The sequence below is a fragment of the Melanerpes formicivorus genome, unplaced genomic scaffold (assembly GCF_026170545.1).
Source record: "Melanerpes formicivorus ecotype bairdi unplaced genomic scaffold, bMelFor1.0.p_v2 SCAF_14, whole genome shotgun sequence".
NCBI classification, from domain to species: domain Eukaryota; kingdom Metazoa; phylum Chordata; class Aves; order Piciformes; family Picidae; genus Melanerpes; species Melanerpes formicivorus.
Genome location: NW_027142366.1, coordinates 17,695,631 through 17,703,535, shown reverse-complemented (window position 1 = coordinate 17,703,535; position 7,905 = coordinate 17,695,631).

Here is a 7,905-nt window from a genome sequence, read left to right as displayed (position 1 = left end):
TGGGGAGGAGCCCGGCATGGCGAGCGGGGGCACTGGCAGTGCGAACCCACTCCCAACGGAGATCTGTTTGTCTGTCTGTCTGTCTGTCAGAGGGCTTGGAGCGGGGCCCTGACGGGCTGCCAGGCCGTCCCCCTGCATGCTCCGCGTGGGCTGCTGATGCTGGAGGAGAAGGTCTGGCCGTTCCCTCCGGTGTCTGAAGCGCGCCCGGCATCCCCCAGGAACAAACTGCTGCCCGAGGCCTTTGCCAGCCAGGAGCCCGCCTCCGCCAAGCTGTCTGCAGAGCGCTGGGGAGACCCCGTCCCCCTCCGGCTCGGCTCACAGCGGAGAGTGGCAGGACACCAAGCCCATGGGAAGGCGCCGGGACCCTTTGAGGGGTCTGGCTCGCATCCCTCCATCTTTCTCCGAGGGAACCGCGGTCAAGCGAGTTCCCCTGGAGCAGGCCCACAGGGCCCAGAGGTCACGCACAGATTGAGGCCAGAACGGGGAGAGAGCTTTTTCTAGCTGGCACTGTGGGGAAGAGGCAGGAGGGGACAGTTGACATCCAGCAGCCGCTGTCCCCACCGAGCTCTGCGGCCATCGGCTTGGCCCCACAGGGGGAGGCAGGTCGCCCTTACCACGCAGCTCATCAGCAAGGGATGGGGAAGGGGAAGGGGGTGGGGGGGGAGGACATCGAGAGCAGGGTAGAAAAGAGACCTTGGCGAAGGCAATGTGCAAAACATCAGGGGCATTTGGGAGAGGAAGGGGAAAGCTCATTTTGCAAGAGGAACAACATCTGTGGTGTGGGGGCCGAACATCTGTAGGAGGGAGCATGGGGGGAGGGCATTCTGGGAAAATATTTCTGACATAATCCCAACAGTATCTGGTGTGTTGGGATTTGGTTACAAATGGCCCTCTAAACGTCTTTGTGCGTTTTGTTCTGCTGGTTCCAGGGGCACACAGAGACCCCTGCTTTGTGCTAACCTGGGAAATAAACCACTGCCTGGGCTCAATGGCTGAGCTCAGTTGCGCTGGGAAGGAGGGGAGGGGGTGGAAAGGTTGGGGAAGACGGGGGGTGGGGGGTGGGAAAAGGGGAAAGCGAGATTTGTGTGAACTCCAGCGAAAACCAGCCTGAAAGCCTCCCTGCCATGTGCTGCAAGGGAGGAGCGGGGCTGCCTCTGGCCTCCCCGGGGACAAACGCAGTGGTCCCGCTTGAGCCGACGGAGGAAGGCTGAGAGCCGAGCGTCGAGGTGCTCGGCGAGGGCAGGGGCTGGGCAAGCGGAGGGGCAAGCCCTGCGAGCTGTGGTGCCAGCTCGCCCTACCTGCCCCCAGTCACCTCGGTCACCTCTTCGTGTGCAGGGGCCTCCTGCTCGGCTGCCCCCCACCCCCGGGGGAGGCGAGGAGTCGGACGTGTGACAGCGGGGCCGTGGGCGTGATGTGGCTCTCCCTGTCTGCTGAGCCTCAAAGGAGCCAAAGACAAAAGGGGGAACGAGCCTGCTCCTTTGGTGCGGTTGCTTCATTGTCTGCCCAAGCTGCTTGTGATTAAGGGACAAGCTGGGGGGGTGGGGTGGGGGAGAAAGGGGCAGGACAGGCAGAACTGAAAGAGCCCCAAGATGTGGCGGGGGATGCCACCTTCTGAAGATAGGGCTCTTCCCCCTCCCCCCACCCCACCCCACCCCCCTTCCCTGTGCACGGGCCCGGGAGACAGGCCCGAGGGTGGGTGGCATCCTCTAGGCTGGGTCACGCCTTGGTGAGAGGCATGCAGAGCTGCGGCCACATGCTGGCAGGCATGAGCCTGCCACGTGTGCCTGCATGGTGCCCCTGCCAAGCCACAGCCAGGTCTCTGTCTCTTCCTTCTGCTCATCAAGGCCCTTTTGTCACCCAGTGAGTTGCTCTCCCGCGCCCAAATCCCAGGTTTGGATGACCTCATCTGTCTTGGGTGGCTTCTGACATTTGACTCAGTGCTACAGAGACACTCTCCCTTCTTTCTTCCTTCCCGTGGCCTTTCACATCCCAGGTTGGTTTTGGCACTAGGAGCAGGTTAACTCCTTTTTTTGTTTTGTGTTTTCTGGGGGTTGTTTTCCTCCCTTGCCCAAGGGTGTTTCATCCCCACTTCCCTTGCTGTGCTGTAGCTCAGGTCCCCTCAGTCTCCAGGAATGCAGCTCCTGTTGGCGCACCCCCTCTGCCAGGGTGACCCAGATTCACAGGGCCAGAGCTCGCAGATGTCTGATGCCAGCTCTGGAGATATCTGACTCAGGCTTGGGTGATGACCTAAGCCCATCACTCATCATTCCTAGAAAGACAGATGAACGGTCTGGAGGCAGTAGCTGGCCTCCTCAAACTTCCAAGCCCAGGCCAAGCTTGGGGCTTTACGTGCACAGTTGTGTTCGTCTCCTCCCCTGGCATGGGCGTTTGCTGAGGCTCGCCTTCGCAGCCTGGCGTGGCCACCAGGAGCTGTCAGAGGAAGCCAGCCTCCTTGTGCACCCTCCTTAGTCCCTGGTGAGCCTGTCCTGGTGAGTGCTGCTGGCTAAGCTGAGCTGGACCTGCTTCCTTCCAGGCACCCCCAGCTCCTAGGTCATGACCCCAGTGAAAAACATGCAGCAACGCTGAGCTTAACAGCAGCAGCGCAGGCCAGGGTGGACTGTGCTGACCACAGATGTGCCCCACGGCATGGGCAGGTGGGATGCTCTTCCTTTGTCACCCCCCCCAGGGCTGCCAGGTGCAAGAGTGGGGGGGTCTGCTTCCTCTCTGCAAGACCCACCTCAGGCTGCCTTTCTCTCTGCTCCTTTGCCATTCTCCTCACCTGTGTTTCCGTGCACAGTAAACCCAACCACGTGCCCAGCCGCCCCCTGGCAGAGCTGGGCCCTGACCCCTCACCAGCACAGGGGTGAGGAGATTCAGGGAGCATCCAGGGCTTTACTCACCATCACTTCAGGACGTCAGAAGGACTGCTGACTCACCTGCCAAAAACACATGCCCGAGCCTCCCTTCCCCCTCCATGATTCAAACCAATCACTGACAGCAGCACCATGCCTGGGTGCTCCTTGGCCTTAGCTGTTTGGTGCTCTCCTGAGAGATGTCAGGGAAGGGACCACATCGTGTGGCACCTGGGAGCCCAGTCAGGGAGGCAGAGCCACAGAGAGCAAACCAGGACTAGCTGGGAGGCAGTGCTCGTGAGCTGGCCCTTGGCTGAGGTGGCTCTTGCATGAAGACCTTCACAAAGCAAACCCAAGAGCTGCTCTGCAGAAAGCAACACACTCTACATATTTGAATTGTTTTTTTCCTTCCTTTTGTTTTTTTTTTTTGCCCTGGATGAGTCTCTGCCTGAAGCAGCTAGGTGGGATGTGGCTGGTGCAGCCCTGCCTGGGCCCACCCCAGGGGCAGTGAATTCAGGAGGACCGACTCTGCCTCACTCCAGCCCCTGCTGCTCCTCCAGAGGCGGTTCAGTGGCCCACCCTGACAACCTCAGCCTCTTCTCAACTCCCTGGAGCACAGCACAGACCACTCAGGGTCTGTGAAGCAGCACTGGGGTGAGGCAGGAGGCCCTGCTCTCCAGCATCGCACAGATGCTCTGGAAATAGAGAAGAGCCTTCACAGAAGCCCACGGTCCCAGACACACAGCAAAGCATATGATGGGAAAGGCTTCTCCTTGGGTCTGGAAGCTGGGAGTTAAAGCTATTACTTTGGGTTACTGCCAGATCTGAGGCATGGTTGCTCACAGAGGGCCTGGTGAGGGCCATGCCATGTACCTCATCACCCACGAACACAGTACTTGGAAACCAGTTATCTCCCCACCACAGAGAGCAGAGAGCAAGGTGAGCAGCCAAACTCAATGGCCACCCCCATTGGTTAAGACCTGGAGCCTTCCCCTCAAGAAAATCTTACAAGCCACTACAAGAAGCCAGAACTTTGGAGCCAGCGCTGCCAGAGCTGCTGGGGGCCCACAGTGAGGCCCCTGGAGCTCCCAGGATGGTGATTCCACCTGCTGAGCAGCAGCCTGCCCACCATGCATTGTGCTGCAGCTCCTCTCTCTCAGCACTGGCTGCTTAGGAGGCAGCCTTTGGAGAGGTAGCAGGAGGCAGAGCTAAGCAGCAGGAATGCTGAGAAGGACACTGAAGGCTGCATCTCTGGGTGCCAGGGCAGGACAGCCTTTGGAGGGCAGGCTCTGGGTCTGTGCTGGAGAAGGAGAGCTGCTTGCCACAGATGCTGTCTGTGAGGAGTCCCAGTACAGGTGCTCAAGTCCACAGACATCTTGAAAAGTTGAGCAAGAGTCATCAGATCCCCACTGAGGCTGGCTGCTTCCTCAAGCATTGTTTGGTCTGCTTCCATCCTCTTTGCTGCCAAAAGACACTTTCTCTCCAGGAGATGGTACTAACAAAGGACTGGGCCTCCAGCCTTGGCTCTGTTTATCTACTTTATTGAGACAGGGACCATATTTCATCCCAGAGCTGAGATTAAGCACTGAGCTGGACTTGGTGTTCTGCTCTTTGACTGTGTTTCAGGAAAGAGCCTATTTCTGCCTCTCTTCCCACCAGGAACTGCAGCCAGTAGTCCTCTTGGACACCTCTTTGAGCCAGAGAAGGCAGCATGCAGGTCAATGAGCAGCCCTGAAGCTGGACTTTGCTGCTAGCAGTGAAGGAAGGTGGTGAAGGTGTGTGTAGTGATGTGGTACCCAACAGGAGCCCTTGGCTGGGCTGGTACCCGCAGGGGCCTTCATCCCAGCTGCTGACATGGCCTGGGGGCAGTGTGTCACCAGGAGCACAGGGGCTCTGCCTCCATCCAGGCATTGCTCTGGAGGTGGCCCAGCAGGAAGCAGGCAGAGGTACCCCCAGCCAGGCATGGCCAGCAGCTCCGAAGCCGGTCCTGCGGCTGGGGCTGTGCCACAGGGCAGGTGCCCCCATGATGAGGTGTCCCTGCACCCCCAGGGCCCTCGGGCAGGAGCTGGGTGGAGGCAGCGAGCAGTGAGCCCAAGGCTGGGAGCCGGGCAGCCTCCACCCGCCATGGGACTCTGCAGGGAGCACCAGGGCAGAGCCTGGAGAGAAGGACCCTGCCGCCGGGGCGAGTGCTGCCTGCTGCCTATGCCAGCTCCAGGGCCCTGTAGACGCCAGGTTGCCTGCCCTGTATCTTCGGCACCAGGGCTGGGAAGGGCAGGGCCGAACAGAGGAGGGTAGGACCAGGCCGGGCAGGGCAAGGCAGGCAAGGGCGAGCAGCGCTGGGCAAAGCAGGGCCGGGCAGGGCAGGGCTGGGCAGGGCAGAGCTAGGCAAGGCTGGGCAGCACCGGGCAGGGCAAGGCAGGGCAGGGTTCCCCACGGTACACGCCGCAGGCGCCGTCAGCCGGGAGGAGGGCGCCACCTGGCGGCCGCGCCGGGTCAGGCGGCTGTCCCCCTCTTCTCTGGTCGGGTCCCGTCCGCGGGGTCTCTGCCGCCGGGGCCCTCACACGACCCCTTCTCCCCACCCGCATCACACCGGACCCCGACGGCTGCTGCAGCCTGGCCTCTCCGTGGTGAGGAGGCAGCAGAAGCATTGGCAAGAGAGCCGTGCCCTGCCGGGCACTCTCGGGTCCCAACATCTGAGCCCAAACTGGAGGGACACATAACAGCTCTGCGGGAATTCCAGCTTCTCACAGCCAGCACTGACCCCGGAGGTGCCCTCAGGCCACCCCAGCATGGCAGGAGCCTCCTTTGACCCGGGACCACTGCAGCACCACCGCTCAGCAAACAGCCCCGAAGCCCTCCGCAGCTTTCCTCGGGGCTGACGTGAATTTGTTCTTCGTGAGGAACTGCAGCACGCCTTGAACATAATAAAGGCTTCCCATGGGGACTGACTAAGCAGCTCCCCCCTCCTCCCCGAGGGAGCGGTGGAAGAAGCACAACCCCAGAAGAAAGGAGATACCCTCTGTGCGAAGCGGGACTCATCCGGGGCCCCTTCCATCCCGGCCGCCCGTCGCACTGCCCGTGTCGGCGCCCAGTTGCTGTCCTGGTCCGAGCCCAGCCCTGCTGTCCAGCTCAGGGACTTCAATGAGCCCTTCCAAATTGCTTCACAAATACCACACAAATGTTTAAACCCTGAGAACTCGCTCCCTGGGCTGGCGCTGTGATTTATCTTCATCTGCGCCGGCGAGATTTATTCTCATCGGCCCCAATTAAGGGCACGGCTCAGCCCTTTAAAGTGTGCTTCCAGGCAGGGGGGAGGAGGAGGAGGGGAAGGGGAAGGGGGAGGGGAGGGGGGGAAAGAACACCAACCCAAGTGGAGCCTCTTCTCAGCCAGCAGGACACATGGCCAAACCAGAAGGGAAAAACTGAGAAACGTGGTGGTGATGGTTTTGTTTTTTCCTGGTTCAAAACAACCCAACAACAACAACAACAACAACAATAATAATAAATAAATAAAGGATTCCTCCCTGGGGTTGGTGGGTTTTTTTTTTGGTGGTTTTTCTTTTTGGGGGGGGTCAAAAATCTGGAAGCTTGGCTGAGTTGAGCAACGTTTTGCCCAAAGCCAGGAGTCAGGCAAGGAATGGTGAGAATTCAGGCAGATATTTTGGTGGTGGTGGTGGAGGTGGTTTGGTTTTTCTTCAGAGAATCAAGCAGGTTGGATAAAGAGCTCAGAGCTCATCAAGTCCAACCTAGCACCCAGCACCATCTGATCGACTAAACCCATGGCTCCAAGTGCCACATCCAAGCCTTTTCTGAGCCCCTCCAGGGGATGGGGACTCCGCCACCTCCCTGGGGCAGCACATCCCAGTGGCCAGTTCCTCTTGCTGGGAAGAACTTTCTCCTCACCTCCAGCCTAAACCTCCCCCTGGCCCAGCTTGAGACTGTGTCCTCTTGTTCTGGTGCTGGGTGCCTGGAAGAAGAGACCAATCCCCACCTGGCTACAACCTCGCTTCAGGTAGGTGTAGAGAGCAAGAAGGTCTCCCCTGAGCCTCCTCTTCTCACTCCTCTCCTCTGTTCTTCATCAGAGTTTTGGCTTTGGATGGCATTTTCCATTGAAAAACCAGTGCTGGCAGGTCCTCTGCAGCACAGCTGCCTAAGAAACCTCCAGCCCTGGAGATGTGGGTTGGAGACTCACAGCTTGCATTGGGTTGGGAGGGACCCTCCGAGGGCATCTTGTCCAACCCCCCTGCAGGCAGCAGGGACAGCTCTAACCAGAGCAGGCTGCCCAGGGCCACAGCAAGCCTGACCTTGAATGGCTCCAGGGATGGAGCCTCCACCACCTCCCTGGGCAGCCTGTGCCAGAGTCTCCCCAGCCTCCCTGTGCAGAGCTTCCTCCTGCTGTCCAGTTTAAATCTCCCCTGCTCCAGTTTCCAACCATTGCCTCTCATCCTATCCCCACAGCCCCTTCTGAACAGTCCCTCCCCAGCCTGCCTGTAGGTGCTCTTCAGATATTGAAATGATGCTCTGAGGTCTGCCTGGAGCCTTCTCTTCTCCAGCCTCAGCTCTCCCAGCCTGGCCTCACAGGGGAGGTTCTCCAGCCTCTGATCATCTTCATGGCCTTCCCCTGGACCTTCTGCAGCAGGTCCACTTCTCTCTTGTGTGGAGGGTCCCAGATGCCTCTGGGGGTGTGCATACAAGAGAACAAGAGAAGTTGTTCATGTGCTGAAGCATGAGATGTGAGGACTTCATCCTGGGCATAGAGGAGGAGTGCACAGATAAATATGGCAGCAAGGGCTGCTAACCAGCCCTGCAGACTTGCAGCTCCCAATCATCACTGCCATGCTCCTTCCTTTCTTCTTGCTGTGGCACTGAGCTCCCAAAGGAAACATTGGCTCTGCTGTGCCCTGAGAGCCACTGGAGCAAGGCCAGGGAATCCCAAAGCTGTGGACAGCTTCTGGGAACATGGAGTCCTTCCTCCTTTCTTAAAAGCTCTTCAGTTTGCTCTCCAAGACAGAGGCCATGCTCAGAAGGAGAGATGCAAAAGAAACTGACCTCC